This window comes from Molothrus aeneus, chromosome 2, assembly GCF_037042795.1.
Source record: "Molothrus aeneus isolate 106 chromosome 2, BPBGC_Maene_1.0, whole genome shotgun sequence".
Lineage (NCBI taxonomy): Eukaryota > Metazoa > Chordata > Aves > Passeriformes > Icteridae > Molothrus > Molothrus aeneus.
This window is the reverse complement of record NC_089647.1, coordinates 33,873,148-33,894,015: the sequence shown is the minus strand read 5'-3', so window position 1 is coordinate 33,894,015 and position 20,868 is coordinate 33,873,148. Positions and strand designations below refer to the sequence as shown.

At 36.4% G+C, this 20,868-nt stretch overlaps 1 protein-coding gene across 16 annotated transcripts in view; it reads right to left on the bottom strand.

The window, feature by feature from the left end:
• DLG2 (discs large MAGUK scaffold protein 2) overlaps positions 1-20,868 on the bottom strand; it is a 988,724-nt gene that overhangs the window by 226,814 nt on the left and 741,042 nt on the right. The window lies entirely within an intron of this gene.

Sequence of the window (20,868 nt, the reverse complement as noted above, 5' to 3'; positions counted from 1 at the left end):
ATGACACAGTATTCAAATGAGCCCTCGCCTTCTTTATGAAAATAATTCAGAACTGGTGATTTGAAAACTCATTTTCTTTTACATAATTATAAAAATCAAGTTTGATGCTCAATAGAAACTTGTGCCTTCTAAGTTATCATTGTGACTATAATGACACCCTAAAGTCTAAAATGCAATTTAATCATTGCTTGACACAAGTTGCTATTGGAGACAGAATAATAGTCTGATTTGATTCCTAACTGACTTATGGAAAAGAAAGTCTCCTGGTGAATTCTATCAAACTGATGGAACCAGCAGAAAGAAGCTGATTTCATTGCATGCTTAATACACTTGTGCAGTTGCCATGTCTTTTGCAGCACAGAAGAAATAAAGCTTTCTGCTACCAACACTTTCTGTGATGAATGCCTAAACATATCCCTATTGAGATATGTAAGCAGCACAGTTTTAAACTGACAGATCAAAATGTTCAGAGTTTGACATTTATAAAAATGCTTTACAAATGTTTATAAAAATGCTACCATTTCTCTAAAATTATACAGAATGAACCTCCTACTAATTTTAATAATATAAAGTAACAACATTTCAATATACAGTCCAGTACTATAGCCACACAAGATGGATTTTCCCTGAAGAAAAGAATTTTACATCCTGTAAAAGACCAATTTTAACTTAAATCCATTTTATTTTAGTTCATTGAGACAAGGCGGATATACTGTTCTTGTAAGACAATTCTTAAGAGTGAAGGAACAAAGAATGAGATTGTAAATTAATAATAAGGTGCAAAACTGGGAGCAAAGAATCCAACCTCTCTTTTTAATGGGTTTAAATTGCTTTTTGTTTTAAACTTATTTCTCAGGCAAGGTGAACCATTTCATGGCTTCATTAAGTAATAAAAATAGAGCAGCCTGGTGTTCACATATTTTTTAAAATGTTTATTATGCAAATAATCATATCAGTAAACATTATATAAACAAAAAGGTGAGTAGCCAGTCTGCTCAGCTTTAATTCTGTTCTGGGCCAAGAAAGCTCTGAAGGCACTTTTGTTGTGCAGATGATGCTGAAACTGGAGGCAGCATCATAAACCCTTCTTTCCCCACAGGGGTCAGATGAACCACCACCTTCCCTTCCCAAATGACACTGATACACAATACACCAGTGAAACACCTATCTGGGATGAATGCGTTAGGGAAATATTTATTGTGTTTTAAACTTCTCTAATGTAAAAATATGGACAAACCATCATTAAGGGATCAGATTGCATGATGCTCAAATCAGTTCATCCCAAAGCCTGCCTATTGCACTGACAGTAGAAGAAATAAGGTTGCTACAATCCAAAATCTTTCCTCTTCTCTTTTGTTTAGATAAAACCTAGACACATTGTCTTTACAAAGAAAGCACTTGAAAAATCATTAACTTTCCTCTCTCAACCCTCAACCTCTATCAACAAAGAACACCTGTCCTTTATTTGCTACAGCCCTGATTTAGGAACTCTTTTGTTTTCATGTATCTTTATTTTGACGAGTCAAAACTGACAGCGTTGAAGTTATTTGCTTCCTAAATCAATTGACCTGCAACTTCTCATAAAGATCCAAAACAAACAACAAAATCAAACCCAAAACTAGAGCCCTGAGTTATTCTTTGTCATTCACAATAGTAAAACAAAAAAAGAGTGATAAATGCAATATTAAAAAATTCCACTAGAGACCAGTGAAGGGAATGCTAAGACTGTTTGTTTTTATGATGTATTCTCAGCATGTTGTTTCTTATGTCAAGGATTGAAGGTAGCACTGCAGTTGTTTATAAAGCTTCTAAGCCTTTGATTTGATGGATCTAAGTGTTTAGGAGGGCAACATGCTTTAATTCCATTAATGTGGAGTTTTAATTCAGCTCAGTGAAGTGAAACCAGCTTTTCCTGACGCTGCCAACAGCTAAACTCCTAACTTAAATGAGTTTTTGCACTCCTGTGGGATTAATTAGAAGACCAGAGATTGCTTTTTTTTGGCATTAATTTAATCTCAGCTACAAGCGGTTTGATAATATCCAGTACTGACAGTTACTGACCCATATTAGAAGTGTCAAACTAACCAGTCTCCCATCAGAGGCAAATAGGAAACTTCAGGGAATAGGACATTCAACCCTGCTACGTTCAGATCACCCTCAGGTAACAAAGCCAGACATGAGATGTAGAGCTGTTTTCATGCACAGGCACATGCAGTGAGGATTTTAGCAACATAACTCAATTTTTTAAATGGCATCTGTACATCTATTGTACAAATAGCATTGCTAGGCTAAATAGCTACTCATTGGAAAACAGAAAAGGAACAAAATGAAGGATTAGGCTGTCACTCTGCCTACAAATATGTAGAATAAGCCCACATCACATCTCTGTTTAGGTTCTCTGAGGTTATTTCACTTGCACGACTAAAGTAAAAAAGGTTGCTAACTCATTCCTCCCTTCCTGCCTGCCTCCCTTCCCTAAACAGTGCTCACAAATAAGTGGCTAGCCACATTCTGTGACTTGAAGTATTTGAGTTACTGCAGCCCTAAACTAGCATCATTTAGCAGTAAGGAAGAATGCAAGGTGGAGCTGTGACTCAGAGGAATGCTTCAGCTCCTGGAACAGAGCTAATTATCCACCTTTGTAAGTGGTGTACCCAAGTCAGGTACCTGATCTTCAAAGTGGTGAAGCATCCACTGGCTTCAAATCTACTTCCTTATGGCTGAGGTAATTGCAGGAGATAATGATTACCTTTAAAATACAAAAATATTTTTTTGAGAGGATTTGTTCTTTCAGGTTGAGATACAAGATTATTTAAGAGTTTTTAAAACAGCAGAACTGGTTTAGAATGATGTGGGGGGAACTGAAAGTAATTAGAAATGCTGTTTAAAGGAGTAGAGTGAGAGGACATATTTTCAAAGCGTCCCACATGTAGAGTAAACACAGACTTAAAGTATTGTGAAGAACACAGCATTGAGTAAATTAGGGATAGTGAATAAAAACTGTTAGAGAAAACCTAATCCAATCCTAAGTGATTGTGTTCCTTGTTCATATCTTCATATTTTGGACAAACTTTTGGGTTTTTAGAAATGGGGTGCCTAATTCTCCACAGAATTCCAAGATATTCTATTACTGTTAAAAAAGTAAGCTTAAGTCTTCCTATCAGCCTCAGTTATACTACTACTGTTGTGATTATTCCCATCGTTATTATTTATGATACTGTAATGATTATGAGAAATTATAAAGCTCCTTCTGGGAGCTAAAGTCCTCCCTGATGAAGTTAGTTTGAAAATTATACCAGCTGAGGACTGAGCTTTACATGGCAAAATACTTAGAAGTGAAAAAACATAGAGGTGTGTAGGAGAAAAAAGGGATAATGGTAGAAGAAAAAAAATCCAACACTCTGAGTTACTTAAGCAGTATTGGATGGAAATGATCCATGAACATAACACCTGATTTTGTCTCTAATTACAGCTGTGGAAGAGGAGATTGTGCTATTTTCATGAATTTAAACAGGGAACATTTGTTCAGAACCTTCCCAAGGCACTTCGCATGGCCTCCCAATTACCTACAGCTCATGGTACCTGGTACCACACCCAACACAGTGCTGTGTTTGCAGTTCCCCATGGAATCAGTTCCTCAGCTGTCACCCTCCTTCCTACTCTCTGGCATGATGCTTATGCCCTTCCACATCACTAATGATTTTTGCCATTCACTCAAATGTTGTACCTCATTTCCTGTTACTGTCCCTCCTAATTCTCCCCAGCACTAGGGCTTTCAAAGCTGCTGACACAAGCTGTAATGAACTCACACAACCCCCACTCACTGTCACCCCAGGGAAAGCAGGTACAGAAACCAGGAGCGAAGCTGAGTCCAGAAGGAAGAGAAAGGCTGGGGGAAGGTGTTTTAAGGTTTGATTTTATTTCTCACTACCCTACTCTGATTTAATTGAATTACTTTTGCTGAGTTGAGCCTGCTTTGCCTGTGATCTCTCCCTAGAAAGCAAGAATACACATATATATATATTCTTTCACAGGGAGTATGTAGCACAGTTCCCATCAGTGGCTGCTCTGTGGCAGCTGCAACACCCAGCACTCACCATAAACCCCACTTCTGTGGATTTCTAGAGCTGTGCATTGCTTTATAATGAAACACATTACTGCACTCAAACCTTATTAGATCTTCAGGCAAGTAAGAACTAAAGCGTGTGCACCAAACTTCCTCTGCAGTTTAAGCAAATGTTAAAAGGCATTAGGAAGGACTTGAAAAAGGGGTCCACATTTAAGGAGCTTTGGCAAAACTTTGATGGAAATCAAGAGATAGCTCAGCATTTTAAGGAAAATTCATATAGGCATAATAGGAAGAATCATATAAGATTTGCAATCCAAAAATACCAAATGGCACATCAGACATGTATTAAACAGTACCATTGTGGGGGGAAGGCAGAAGAGGAAGAAGGAAATCACTGGGTACGTTTTCCAGTAAGAAAACTACTTCTATTGTCTAAAGGAAAAGCTCATCCATTCTATAGTCTGTGAATACATAATAAACTTTGAAATATTGTAAACTAATAAATTATTCCTAAAAAGGCTAACAGGCAGCTAGCCTTGAAGTGTGAAGACCAGAATTTTTAGATTACTTGTTTCATTACTGTCAACAGAACTGAAGGAAATCCATTTTTGTCAAAATAAAATTTTGTGGGAGATATGTATTCAATAAGAGTATAAGAAAACAAATGGTTAAGCAGATACTTGAAAAATCTGCAAAACCTCACATTTTCATGTACTTTTCTACCACAGTCCACAGAAGTTCATCTAAAGTTAGGAATTCCACTTAAAAGACCATTGAGAACTCCCTTCAGGAATCAGAGACTCTCAATTCCAATCCAGGATCCAAAAAAAGGAGTATAATGCTCTGTCAGAGCAATTTTGTCCTTAAAAAAAATGAACCTTTTGCACTTAAGATGACAGTCAAAAAACACAGGACTTTTGTACTACATCGCTTGTTTTTTAAAGGGTAGGGAAATCACAGATAAATAAGCCTAATGACAGATTTAAAATAACATCTACCCATTAAACTAATTTGCAAAGTTTCTATCCCTCTCCATCCAGAGAAAAACAAGCACATAAAATTCTTCTTATGCTGGAGTCATTGCACTAAATTTTACTAATTTAAGATAAACTATATGGAGATTCAAGTGATTTAAAACAGCAATTAAATACTGTCTGATGGGAAACCATACCATGCCATTATTAAACAGTTCTATATGTTATGAGATTCTGTATCATTATATAATAAAAAAATACTACAGAAACTTAAGTTTAATATTGTATAAGACCAAGTTAATTTTATCTGTGCTTAATAACCTTCATGTGTGCATTGCATTGAATTACAGAGAAGGAGTACATTCAGCTTCTGCAGACATGTCTCATTAAAACAAATAGGACTATCACAACAGAAAGAGTATCAACTTACAATTTAAAATTTAGCAGAAAAACACATTCCATATTGCAGTTACTCCTGATACTGTGTTTACTGCACCTGTGTGATACCTTCTGATAATGTTATCCCTTCTATCTGGACACACATTATCTCTGTGCAAGCTAGGAATATGGGTTGAATATGTATTTTTTTTAAACAGAGCAGAGGTGAGGAGAATGCAATCCTACATAAGCAGCTATTTAGTCTCTCTTCCTCTGTCATTCAAAGCAGCCCAGCATGCAAGTGTGCGTGTGCAGCTATACCAAGCACAAACCCAACAATCCTACGAAAATACACAAAGAGAAAAAAGCAAATGCAGAAATAACACAATGCACATAAACAATATTCCAACAGGATAAGGACAAACAGCAGGGAATGGCAATTTGACAATGCAGAAGTATAAAGGCTGTATTGTCAAAATGAAAGGCGAATAGTGAAGCTATTCAACAGTTTAAGCTCTTCTGCTTCGAATCTAATCTATATGAAGCATGACCTTTGAATATTTTTAATCAATAGAAGTTGGACTTAGCATTTCATGGGAATCATTGAGTGCCTTCTTCCATGGGGTCTAACCATGAAGTATACACCAGAACTAGACGTGAAAAAAAATTAAAACTGTATTAATTTTTCTCATTCTGGGGTTAGTCCCAGTGGAGGCATGAGGCATAAGCCTCTCCCAGAGAAGATGACTGTAATATTACCTAACAACATTAGTAATTAATTTTGCCTGGCTTTGATTATAGGCCCTAGACTGGATTAGATGAATGATGCTATATTTTTTATGATATGTTCCATTATGTCAATCCATATATTCATAAACTGACATATAAACCGCCATTTATTTAAAGATGGTTATTAAATTCAATCTTTGAAGAGGTATTTAGCTAATTAGGAGAGAATTGTGAAAGGAATTTATGAAGACTTTGACTCTACGCCTGTGGTAGTCATTAAGGTGAATTGTTTAGCTAAAAACTTAATAGATAAATCATTTGAGTAAAACATTGGAAAATGGTTTTAAAAGGTTTCCAAAATTAGCAAGCACGTATATGTGACTGAGCTGATACACAGTCAATTTGTGATCCTTCTGGTGACTAATTTAACATCACTAAGATAAAATAGTCTAAGTCCTGAACAAAAGCCTGAGTTCCCTTTGCTAAACTTTACAAGTATTTCTTATAGGTTAGGGATCATTCCTTATAATACAATCTTCTCATCAGTGAGCCAGCAAACCTAAGGCTCTTGGGTTATTTCAAGGTTAATTTAGTATAAAGACACTGCCATGTTTCTTCTATGTTCATGTTTTATTTCTTAAACAAAGAGTTTCATCTAGAAGTAAGTCTTTGCTTCTACCAACTAATTACTTCCCTCTGCATGTACTATTGTACTTTGGTTTGCACGTTTTGGCCAGTTGCACTGGCTCCACTGAGACTTGAAATACTGCTGCTTAAGAGAAAACATCTGAATAACAGACAGGGATGCACAAGGAAACACGAGTCAATCAATACAAATGGTCACAGTTGGATTTATACCAACAAGTCATCTAACCTTAACTAGCACTAAATCAGAATTCCATTGTTTTTTAGCATTGTAAAAAGAAATAGCCACGATGAAGGTATTTTGGAATATGAGCGTCTTGTATCCATATTTATCCTATGCACATGAACTGAGCTATCATTGCAGCATTTTGCTTCAGCTCTCCACGTGTTGTTTTTGAAGAGAAAGCAGTTCTGCTGAAAACCTATGAGTACCTGAAATCAATGAACACTTCACATATGAAATATGGATTATTTAGATGATAGAAAAAATTTTATGGAGGATAAGCCCATGCACTGGATAGTCATCCATATTTTGAAATCTTGGATTCACAAAATTGGCAAGAAATTCCATGGCAATAGGTTTCTTGTGTTCACAATTGCTTTGATAACACTATATTTCAAGTTACATCTCTCTTCCAACATACCACGGAATTCTACTATTATAGAAAATGCCTGTTCAAATAATCGTATTTTTTACCCAGTGGAATTCTCCAAATATGTTTTGGTAAATGCACACCAAGAAACCCAGTGAAGGTTCTATTACTCATGACCTCTGGATACAAAAATGAAAACTTCTGTACCCAAGTTAAGTGGAACAGTTTAATTCCTGTTTTAATCTTCTAGGTCAAAGACAGGCCTAGATACATTCTACACCTTTGAAGCACCTAAACTTGTATTTTTTTATTAAACCTATCATAACAATGTAGCTGCAGAATCTTTTTATATACAAACCAGAGATTGCTTCCCATCAGTCCCAGCTATACATGTGGAAGCAGAATGTCAATTAATTCTGGAAAAGAGTAATTATTTCAATTTATGTATTTCACTGATGGCAAGACCTGTTTTTTACAGTAAATGTTACAATATGCACATCTCCAATTGAGAATAGAGGTAAAACTATCAGCATTTTAAAAAAGAAAGTGCAATGTAATTTTTCTCACATCACACTTCATCTTATTCTCTATATAAAGACTGGTCTAAGCCTGAAGTGATGAAATCCTAATATAATTTTAAATGAATGTATAAGGACCTCTTTTAATTAATTTTGCTTTTCTTGTTAGCAATATAAAGGGTCTTTACAATACTACCAAATTCCAGGATATTGGTTAATCAGTCTATGAATCAACATTCCCAAGTCAAATGGTAGCTTTCACCTTTTTGCACTGATTGATTTTATAACTCAAATGAAGATCTGTCAGTTTTTCAAAAAGAGAATTACACTGATTTACATTCATATGTACACTACTAAAATTTAACGTTGCACATGGTACTCTTGATTTGTATTCTCTGTTTTGGCAAGTGAGTCTGAAACTTCCTAGCCTCACAGAGGATTTCTGTTAGGACCTTAGTAAAGCTGTTAGTTTCTCCATTTGCCATCTCCTCGTCTCTAAGAAAACAAAGATACATGACATATCCAGACTCTCACAGTGATTGGAATAATATTAAGGTAGACAAAATTAAAGCTGTGTGCAAGCTGAAGTAATCTTATAATTTTCCAAGCTGCATCAATGTTGCATTTCTGTAAATTGAAACTAATTAAAATTATTTCTTTCATTTTAAAGTGGTAATGCAAGAATAGTAGAACTGGAAAATTTCAACATGAAAGAAATTAAAGAAACCCAGTGTGAAAATATCACAGCATACTCTATTTTGGTGAAGAGCATATTTAGTTTTATAAAAAACCCCTTTCTTATTATAGTAGTGATTACTCAGAACCACAACTTTATACTGCAGCATTGTGTTTAAAGATTATTGATAAACAACAGTCCATGCTGCTTGATTTTACCATTCCAATAATTTGCCATGTGATGCTATTTTTTAAGAAGGATACACAGTAGTACATTTAAACAAATGAAGGCTTTTTGAGAAATAGCTGTTGTGATGCTACAAAAAATGATGTCATGTGGTGTGGCACCCAGCCTCAACATGAAAACTGCTTACAGAATTGTGTTGCCATGTTATTCTTGGTTTAACTCTAACACAGTCATGTAATTCTCCTGTGTTTGCTGAGATATAATTTGGTTTTGGTATTGTAATGATCTTCCTTTGCAGACACCTGCTGCCTAATCCCACTTTTGTCAAAACATAAAACTCTAGTCTTCCAATTAATTCAAATCACTAAGGTATTGTACAAGGAAAATAAAAAAGGAAAAGTAAGGAAAATAATCAGTTGAACATGATTCCTGTATTGCTATCATTGTCAGAAAGGTTTGAATCTTTGATATTTTGTTCCAAAGAACAATCTGAGTACCCTAGCTGAAAGACCTATTCTTGTAATCCATGGCATACCAATGTAAATGCTAATTGTTGAGTGATGATTACAAGAAGGATCTGGGAAACCAGGCAAAATCCATTAGGAAAAATGGACTCAAATTTCCATCACGAGTAAAGTTCCTCTCTTTCTATATTTCCCTTTCTAAATCCTGTGGACATACCAACCAGGAGAAATTTCATTTGAGGCTCAGTATTCTAGGCAGCGCCTATGATTTAAAAGACACTCATGAATTCATTCCCTACTTCAGACATCTTTGTAACACAAGAATTCTTATACACTTTGACTGAAGGATAATAAATTAAATTGTTGTAAAGGTTTGATTGGAAAAATGAACAACCTTCACTCATAGTGCTGAATCTGCAATGTCAAAATTGAATTCTCTTCTGCATGGTGCATTGACAGCATTAGGTGAGTTTGTATCCTAACCAAACTTGTATGACTTCTGCTTCCAACACAGCCAGTACAGCCCTGCTCTTACCACAGATACTACACAAGTCCTCCTACCTGCAACTCTTAGTCACTGTACCTCAAATAGGCTCTGAGTTCTGATTATAGTTTCTGCAGCCTTCATCAGATCAGTAGCTGAGCTGCCTACACGTTGCTGACTATGCCCAAGTCAGCTATTAATCAGTGTGGGCATTCATTGGCAGCAGGTTATTCTGCTTCATCAGCTAACCCTCCTGGGCTGGAACCAGCTGGGGACCTTGGTGCTGCATTGGGCTGCACAGGCCACTGTAATACCAGGGAGAAGTAGCAGGAGGTATTTGGCTTCCCTGCTGTGTACCCCACCCACGTGGGCTTCAGTGCAGCTCAGGTGCACATCCTAGTGTTCTTTCATTCCACACTATGATGGCTTCACTCTGCTATTTAGGAAAGCCTGATTGCAGATACAGTCATTGCTATTTAGAACTCAGCTGCTGGAGTTGCATTCTTTTCCCTTCTTCCTACTTCATAAGTGTAGTGATTTCAACATAATGAAAGCAAGAATTATGATGATCCTCAAAAGATAAGGCAAACAACTCCAATTATCTGTGAAATGATACATTTTCTGCATGGAGTATGGAAATACTCTGGAAAAAGACATTGTCTTTGCATCTTCCTAGGGACTGTGAAGTTTCTCTTCCTGTGTTTCCTTAACAATATTGAAATTTTAATTTTGAAAGTCAAACTAAAAGTTCCTCTTCCCTTTGTCAGCTAAAAAATGTGTTTTAATATCTTGTCACTTTCACTGACCTTGCTTTTTCTGCAGTAACAGTAGTAGTTTTATGCACTATAAGCATTATTAAAAAAATCAGATAAAGTAGTTGCTTCTGGTGCTGTTCTTTAAAAATGAAATAAACACCTTTTAAAGAATTAATTCTTTTAAATCCCAAAACATTAACAAATTCTACATACAAATTTACAATGACAACTTGGCTAAATTTAGGTTCAACCCAGAAAGGCCAGTTGCATAACTAGACCTTTACAAAATTCAAGGATGTTTAGAGCTTGTAACTCTTTCTGCATACCTAATGCACATTTTTTTTTCCTTTCTTTTCTTGGCAGAACAAAAAGAAAACCGCTTCCCAATGACTTCATATTGATACAGCAGCTTATAATCACTCTGGCTTATGGTGAACTCCTATGTCAATGTGTCCTACTATTGCAAATTGTAAAAAAAGAAACTGCCCTTGATAAACTATATGCACTGAATATCTCTGCATGTGTGCCTATTGTTTATCAAGGGCAGTTTCTTTCCTGGCCTTTTCAATGTTTCCTACCAAAACTCAAGCTTGGGATTTTACTAGACTTGTGTGTAGATCTAGTGTACTAGATTTCTCCTAGACTTGTGTGTAATAAATAAGCATCCATCTCTCTCCTTCCCAGTTCCTCTGTTCCCTGCCCCCCTGCCACCCCTTACTACTTCTCAAATTAATACTCTTAAGAAACTATGTTGAAGTACAGTAAATGTATAACTTACACTGACAAAAATTTTAACTCTGAATCTCCCCTCTTCTCTTTTTCAGTTTCAAAACAAGGTTTCAGTATTTTCAAATTTTGGTTCACATCTCAAGGTCCTCCACAGTCAGTAGTAAGAAAAGGACCCCCTCTTTTGGAGACATTAAAAATCAGTAAATTCAGAATAGCCTGCTTTTCTTGTGTTGGTTTCTCAAAATTACATTTGGGCAAAATTTTGGATGCAAGTATGGAGACAGTAGTGGTAGGTGAGTTCTACAACCTCAGAGCTACACAGTTGGTATCTGAACAGCCCCAGTAATGAACCAATGTTCTTTAAACATTTCTGTCTTTCTGCATAGCACGACTTTGTCATTTCCTACACACACACACTTTCAGAATTTTGAACTAACATGAAAAAAATTATGGCATGAATTTTTCAAAGAAGCTACGGAGTTGGAAGAGAAACTGAGTGAAAATAGGCACAATCCTACTGTGCTGGGATAACATAAATTATCCTTCAAACTCTGAATGCATATTCTGAGCTGAAAGGGAATCTACAACAGTAATTTTTAAGATTTGAAGTTATATTTAGATCTCACCTTAGATTACATCATTAGAAGACAACAAAATTTTAAAAAAGCAAAAAAAACCCAAATAATTTTCAAGTAATCACAAGATAATTTTGATGGTCAAAAGCATAGCACCTCTAACCACCCAAAACCCACTGTGATAGCTTTAAAATATTCTTTGAAAAGGACTGAGTTACTTTTTCTCACACCAAACAGGAAAGTGAGAAAATACTGAGATGAATGAACTGGAGTGAAATAGCTTTAATTAGGAAGTTACAGGGGGGTGGTAAAGGGCTCTAGCAAGTATATGCTCAGGCTCCTTTCTGTTTGAAAGGTGAAGAGAAGGAAAATTCAATAACCAAAGTGAGATACTGAGCAAAATTGTCGTGGTTCACAAAGCAAGTGCACGCCAAACCATAGAATTTAAATGGAGAGTCTTGCCTATAGATCTTTGGCCTGTATTACACTGGTTCAAATTTCACTTTAAAAATGTAATTTAGGTACTTCCAAATCTGTGTCTTACTAGAAGTCATTTGGATTTTAACTCGTGCGATTATCTGAAAGCCCATCTTTTATTTTATGACAGTCAGTTCTCTAACAAATGTAGATTTATTTCCATCAAAATGTATTAAAATCAATAAGAAATCTTCTCCATACCAGAATGCAAGTTTAACTAAAATAAGGATGATATTTATTCAGATGGCATTTAAAAACAACTTCCTAACTGTAGCACACGTACATAAATGTACAATACAGGTAAATGGGAGTTTATATTTCCACAATTTCTTGTTCTCTTCTCTGCTGTTTTCCCCATTTTGATAAACTCCTTTGTAGCATTTGTATTGTCAGACTGAATCAGGGAACAACTTACAACAACTCCCCAAAGTTATGTTGAGACTTTCAGTCCAGCTAAAATTTAAACAAAATTTGAACACCTTAAAGTTTTCAGTGTTACAGTTTTCATTACTTGTATCACTCTGAAGTCTCTGTAGATGGTTCCAGTTATATAATCAATATTTTCAAAGAGCAACAAATGCTTTTTTGAAACAGGAAATGTAAAGAGTACTAATCAATAACTATTTCAGCAGTAATATGAGAAATGAACAATAGATTTCATCACATTTCTCTTAATGATGGTTGCATGGCCTTTTACAAACAAAGAAATGGCAGAAAATGTGACCTCCGTGTTTCAACCTTTGGTTACTAAAATCAATTTTCTCTTTATAATAGGAAATATTATTATCCTTATAGACACATAAAGGTACTTGTATGTTGTGACAGTGAGGAAAAAATAGAAAAGGAAAACAAAATCATGTAGAAATTTTAGCATAGACTCAGGATGTGGATCCCATCACATCTGGGGTTTTCTTGAAGTTAGTATTTTTCTGTTTCCGGCTGTTCCATTAATTAGCATTTTATACTTTTTGGACTGAAGACATAAAGTGAAATCAACAACTACAAGAGATGAGGTTCCAATTTAAACAACTCATTCAATTTTGCAAAAGCCTCCCACAACATTGTCCTCCAACAGGCTTGCAGTATCATTGGCCTAGCATAGACTCAGAGACTGCTTCCTCCTGATTTCTGTACAAACATTTTTATAGATATATCCTGGGGTAAAGTCAGACTTTATTTGACTTGACAAAATGAACGGAACTGGACATATTTGAAAATATCTACATATAGAGCTGATTTCGACAAAAATAAATGTTGGTGCGTACATACAACACAATCTGGGTGCCTGAGCCAGCACTACATTATTCCACTGGGATAACTGCAGTGCAAACCAAGACTAGTGCAGGGCTGAGGGAAGGATCATTATTACTGTTATAATTCTCTCACATTTCCCTGACAAACTACACTGCTGTAATGAGAGGTCCCACCCACTTTCCACCATGCCCTCTTTCACTCTGTTTAATACTAATGATCACTCTTTTTCTATGCAGTGCAGAAATTATTGCATATCTCCACCTGCTGGAAATATCTTTTAACCCTAAGGGCTGCTGGGGGTGTCTGTAGACACTTGCCACCCATTTCACAAGTGGACAAAATTGAAAAAGTTTTCATTTTCCAAGGTCATACAACCTGTCAGTGGCACAGGCAAATTTCTCAGTTTCCAGCTCTTTGCTCTAACCAGAAAGCTTTCCTGCTCTTTTCTGTGCAGTTACAACCCTAGAAACCATTCTTCTCCCAACAGGTACAGCACAGGGAGCCACAGCATAGCTTTATCTACTCTGCCTCCACAGTAATATTTAATTTCAAGCTCAAAGAACTCTCTCATGGGGTAAAAAAGTAATTTGTTCTCCAGGTTAAATTTATTCTTGGTTTTTCTGATGAGCCAAGACTCTAGCAATTACTGTGACAGATGGAGTGATGATTTTTATGATGTGGAAACTTGTCCACAGGAATGAAACTGAGATCTCCAAACCTATTTCTCACAGTGGCCTTTAGACAGTTGTCAGGTAATAATTGTCACTGTGGACAAAGTTTGAAATAGTGAATGGCTCCAGTAGCTTGTTACTGCAACACTCCTTAGCAGAGTGACAGTTTCTGATAAATTTTTGTCATTTATTCTGAATATACTTGAACCAGAAAGGGAACCAATATATGGGTTTGAATTTCTCCCCACACTCAGAAGAATTTGAACATTGTATTTGGAGTTTTAGTACTCTGTCAATTTGGAAGGACTGTTTCAAGGTGATTTTCAGAGAGCAGAATTAGATGTTTGAGAGGCTGCTTACGTACATTGAAAACAATAACATATCTCACAGAAATGTCCATTTCAAACAAGGAAGTTGTTGTGTGAACTGGGTTAGGAACTGGCTGGGTTTTCATGGGATTATTTTCATGCCTTGTGTTTAGGCAGCCAGTGCTGTAGCCAGCCTTAGTGGTGAATGGCAGCCTCTGAGGCTGAGACATCAAGCACAACTTCAATTTGGAGGGTCATGCTCCACCACAAGCTCCCCATGCCTGGTGACTGAATGCCCTTGCCAAAATCCTTGGGCACAAAACCATTAAATATAGCCTGACACTTGTCTAGTGTCCTGGTTCCAGTCTTCACCGTTAATCCAGAAAAAAACCACATAGAGACTGACTTTTGATACTTTGGGAGCATTTTCTGTGACTCAGAGACTGAGACTCAGAACTTGCTGACAGGCAGGGAAAGGAAGGAGATATCTTTCCTTTGTTCACAGATATCTCTTTGTAGCTCTGCTTGTAATCAAAACAGCAGGAAGATTTTAATACTAGTGATTTAAAGATGTTTTCTTACTGAGAACTGTCTTTTTTTTTCTGTAAAGACATAGTAAAGAAAGTACTGCTACTTAACTGAACTGAATTAATATTTCTGTCCATTTTATGAGCTAAGAATATACAGTTTAATTTTCATGGGTGCAGACTGTGAACAAAAGGAGATCTGTAGCACAAGAAAGCACATTATCTCTTAAAATCAAACCATATTAAAAAAATACGAAACATTTCCCAAATGACAGAGCAGAACAAATACCTTCATTTTTCTCTTTTAAAATTTTTATTCTAGTCTGTTTAACAATAGTAGTTATTATTCTTAATATAACTGAGAGGATTATTTTACTGACAAAGCAAAGCAAATAGAATTAAGTGACTTGCTCAACTGAAGAAAATTAGTCAGCAGCACAACTGCAAATAAAGCCCAGCAGCTCTAACCTGAAGCACTGCATCTAAACCTGAAAGGCTTCTGCAACATTACATAATTAAACACTTGAACTGTAGAGGTTTTATGCCTTCACAGGTTAAGATTCTCCTGCAAGCATCTCTCTGAGTTTTTAAAAGTTGCATCTTCCTAGCAATTTTAATTAATAGAGTCCAAAATAGAAGACTCCTCATGAAAAAAAATAAAGCACTTAAATGAGTTTATAGGAATGCTTCTGCTTATTAGGGTCAGAGACTCACTCACACAAAATAGCATGAGAGCTGAGATTGAAAGGCAGCATCATTTTTCTTCCATTAACCCTAACAGTTATATGACTGGATCATTTACTTGAAGAGAACACTTTAGCCAGGATTAAACAGAAATTATAGGAAACTTCCCGTTAGGACTTTCTAATTTGTTAATTGAAAGTGATAAAGAAAATCCACAATTAACTTCTATCATTTCCAAAAGATCCTTAAATAATTTAAAGGCCTTAGGAGGCTGATTCACAAGCAGGGACAATCTACGTTGAACACTGCATTTAAGTTGCAGACAGTTAATCAGCACAGTGTATGCTGGTTGTGTTTTCCCTTATAACTATAAAATATTGCATATCTGAAGGTGTTTTCAGAAGCAGCACAACCCTGTCAAGCATAACATGTTATATTCATCTGGGCTGCATCCTGCCACCCACTGTGATGTGTGCTCCTGCCAGTGAGTCAAGGTCTCCAGGCTTATTTTCAGAAAGGTCTAGGAGCTAAAGAAGTGCTTGAATTGCTAAAGATGTTGTTCAAGGAGTGAAGGCTATAGCACTCACACAGCTGATTCTCAATGAAATCATCACCAAGACGCTTCAACTCCCATCAGTATGAACATCAGCACCCAAGCCAACCCTTGTGATGACCAGTTTAATCTCAAATTGCTTAGAGGTTGGTATGTGCTCTGTGCCTCTGAATGCCTAAATGTGTGTCTAAGTATGCCTTTAAAATAATTTCTCAAAACTAAAACCCACAGTATTCACTTTTTTGAATGCCACCCTATGATTCTAGGGAGCTACTTCACTAAGAATTATTTTAACTAGGTATCTTATATTTTCCAAGTTGGGGTTTTTTTTTGTGATTATAAGGTTAGGTTGTTTTCATTGACACTGAATAAGCTGAACCTTGCTATTGCCTATTTTTATGTTCAAAAATCCACAGAAAATTGTGTACTTATTCCCCTCCACTGTCTTTAAGCAATGTTTTTCAATAGTAGTACTTCATTATATATAAGCTTGCTGTCTGTGGCTGGATTGTGTAAAATGCAGATCAGTCCAGAAGCTGATCTGAAGGTGTTAAAATAAGAAGCATAAATCTGCTCTGATTCTTGTTTTAAATATTTGAGTATTTATATCCATTTTACCTAAACAGACTATTTTCCCATTTTGTAATTAGTATTTGAAATTTCTACCAAAAAAACCCCAAGCAAACAAAAAAACAGGTAAACAAAGAGAACTTAGCAGTAGAAGTTATTTTTAAATTCAAGAAAGGTGGTTGTGTTTATGTGGGCCACATTAAAGACTTGATTTCATAATATCATTGCTATTTTACTGGTTGTTTGATAGGCTCCATTCTCAGGTTGCCAGGCATTTCAGAACCACAAAATATGGCATGATATGTTTTGGGAGATATAATTCCCATATTAAACACATGGGATTGAACAGGGGACGATGAGTACTCCTGTACAGTGTGAATTTCAATAAAGATGACAAGAGCCTCCCTGGAAGGCAGCCACACACAAGTGCAGTTATGTGCATCACTCTGACAATAAGCTTGCTCCCAGCAGGTTACTGGGAAGGAAAAGGCTGTGCAGATATTAATAATGAGAGAGTGACTACCAGAGAGGCTCACTACTCACACCTTTGAGTGCAGCTACCTTAACTTCCTTTCAGGGTCTGTGAACAGTGATCAGCACCTCCTCAGTGCCTTCATGGCCTGTGGAGGGATTTCCAGGGATCCCTAAAACTACATGGGGGGGACCACAGGCTGCAGTGCTTAGGGCAGACATGCACCAGGCTGGCTGCAGAGACCACAGGAGTGCAGTGACCCTTTCATGCCACACACTGGAAGCAGCATCACACATCAAGGTTTAGGACATTGCAGTCTCCTGACCCATATGCCTGCATCCATTTCAGCACACTTTTATTCCTGTGGCTTTTAGAAGTTCCACAATGCTCAGTTACCCTTGAATACTAATGCAAAGGTACACACTTTTCCTTCAAGGCTCTGCCCTAGAGCCTCATGCCAACGTTATTTCTCTCCCTAATCCCCATCTCAAAGAAAGCAAAGGTCATTCTAAAAAATGCAAATGCTGTCATTATTCTGATTCCTCAAATACCTTGAAATGAAGCCCAACCATTAGTTCCTTCCCTAAATGTACTAAAAAAAATAAACAAAAAAAACCAACCCCAAAACAAACAAACAAATAAACAAACAAAAATCATATGATCAGAGACTTATTAGGAAAGTAAAAACATAAAGTAAAAAAAAGCCAAAAATTTCAGGGCAGCCCTTTACCAAAAAGTTTACTGGGAACTAGAGGGCCAGAAAGATTTCGGTGAATACAAGGAGGTGAATTCTCGGAAAAACCAAAGCATTTTTCAAGTGTGTCTTTGTAGAGGGGAATGCAATGAAGTTCTCAGTGCAAAGCCTGGGAACACTTTGCTTCACACAGTGTTGAAATAAAATCTGATGTTTGTAGAAAGAGGGCTTCATCTATGAGCTCTGACTTCTTTCACTGCCAATAATCTTCTATTTGTAGACATAATAGTCAATAATGACAGGGGCCAGAACATGAGTACTCCACATCCATTCCCACATGGTGCTCTCAAAGGAAAACTCACTACTCCAAAATTCTCTCTCTACTCCTGCCTTCAATGGTACAGATTTTCAGCTGTTGCACATTGACATAGCTCTCTTAGTATCAATTCATATGAACCGATATCTCAATCAAAAAACTAATTACACTTATCATAAATGGAAGTACATTGTTCTAGACCTCCAAATCTCCCAGGAGTTGACAGACCACCATAAAAGCCAGGGTTATAAACTTGAATTTATTATGGACAAATAAAGCTTTGCCCTATGAATTCTCTGCCTATTAAGTTAATGAGCCTTGACAAAACAATCATCTGAGGAGCAGCTGACAAATTATCTGGAGCAGCAATTTGAAAGTCATTGACTGGCTTACAGACACTTCAGTTGGGAGAATATGGCATCATGTTCCTCTTCCTCTGGAAGAGTCATTTGTCAAACTGAATTTCCTGCAGATCAACAGCAGATTCTCAATATTGGAGTGCTGAGATATGACAATAACTGTAATTACTAAGTAAATAATCCCTGCCATTTCCTCCCCAAACTTGAGGCTCACAAATGTTGATGCAGAACTCTTTCTAGGAAGTCTGCATGAAGAAAGTGAGGTACATTTTTATTTTTGACTGGAGCTCATTGAAGTGTTTAATGTGAAGTAAAAGAGCTTTGAGGAATTTAAGTGAGTAGAGGGGGACCTTTCCAAATACTTGGTCAGTATCTCAAAGATTATTTTTTAGTATAACTTCCCACAGATATGGTGGTATCACGACTGTGGATCTAAAACAGGGTCTTTTACAGGATTAATTCTTCAACATTTTCCACACAATACAGTCCTGAACCACATTGCCTTTGGGAAATTTAGGGCTGTGTACATTAAATACTCTCGGAAGAACAGCCACTTGTATTAGGGTAAAAATGAGATCAGTACTTTTCTAAAATCTGTTTTTTAGCTGTGAATACTGAGTCCATTTGGAAATTGAATCATGATCCACTGTAAAGCTGTCACTTTCCTTACCAAAGGCATTTGCTGAAATATTATTTCAAATGTCTTCCTCCACACTCAACTATTCAGAGTCCTGTGGAAAAGATGACAGTATTGAGAACATGGAAAACTGTCATATTTTCCATCTGAATGTTATTTCACAGTGTGAAGGAACTACAAATTATAGTAATCAGTTGCCTCTGCAACAGCATGTAGCAGAGTATAGCACAGAGCATTTAATCATGAGTTGTGTCTTTTCTCATATTTTATGTTCTTTTTGCAGGTTTTTTTGGACTGTTGATTTAAACAAACTCATTAAATATACAAGGACTAGAGCTCAAAATTATATCAAAGTAGAATGAAGATAAATGAAACCTCGTTCTTAAAGAGAATTGTTAACTCACACTCAGTAGAACAATACCCAGCTTTCCAAGTCCTGATGTTAGGCTATCAAATATCTGATGACCAAGTATTCAATCAATCAATCAATCAATCATAAAGCAAAAGAATGTACAGAATTATACATTCAGGTGCCAAAATGGCCTAGTTTTATGAGCCTTCCAGAGCTCTACTGATTATTGACCTCTAAGCCTGCGGTTGCAGGAAGCAGCTTTAACATAATCTTATCCCCCAGCCTCTCTCCATAGTAGTCATGTCTGGAGAGATCAACCATTCAGCAATGAACTACCTCTCTCTGTGCTTAGCAAGGCACTCAACTCCATGGCCCCAACATCCACTAGAACCCAATCACTTAACTTTCTAGTTCAAGTTGGAACCTTTCTTTCTAATGGGACCATTGAAATAGTCTTTCTATAATGAACTCTACCACTGTCTCATTCTAAAACCTCAGGAGAATTGCCATGCACAGATAAATTACTCCTATTTATACTTGACCCAAAGAACCAGAGTACTTTTACAACTTTTTGCCCACATATGAAATTTAAGGCAACATTAGGGGAGAAATTAAAATATTTTGAGTAACTCTGTTAGTGCCTGGCACCCTTGTGCACATATTTACACCTTTATAAAACACTGTAATAATCACTAAAACTTGTTTCACTCCAAATTCCACTGCGCTGAACAGCTTGACTAATCACTTGGACCACTTTGATTAAGCATCTTTTTACAAATTCTAGAAACTACACTGTTTTCATTCTAATAAACTGACATCTTCTGCATGGTTTCACCACATCTGTAACATTCTTTGCTAGTATTTGTCTTCTTGCTTTTTTAATGGAGCTTTCCATTTCATAGTATTGCAATGCCTTTCATGGCTGTCTTCCTAATCCCCAGGGCTTCTTTCCTGTTAGTGTATCTTACGTTAATTTACCATTTTACTTTCCACTTACACACTTCTGCTCTTTCCACATTATTCTTTGCTTTGAAAATGTTTCCTGTTGAAAATGTCTATGATCAAAGCTCCAAACATAATTATTTTTCTTCTGTTCTAGAATAAAAAGGATGATAGAATTTTTCCTAGCAAAGGAAGCACTCTAGAAAAATTGTGCCTAACTCTTCCTCTATCTCCCAAATATTGTTTGCAAATGGTTTATTACTATCCTTGTAGTCTA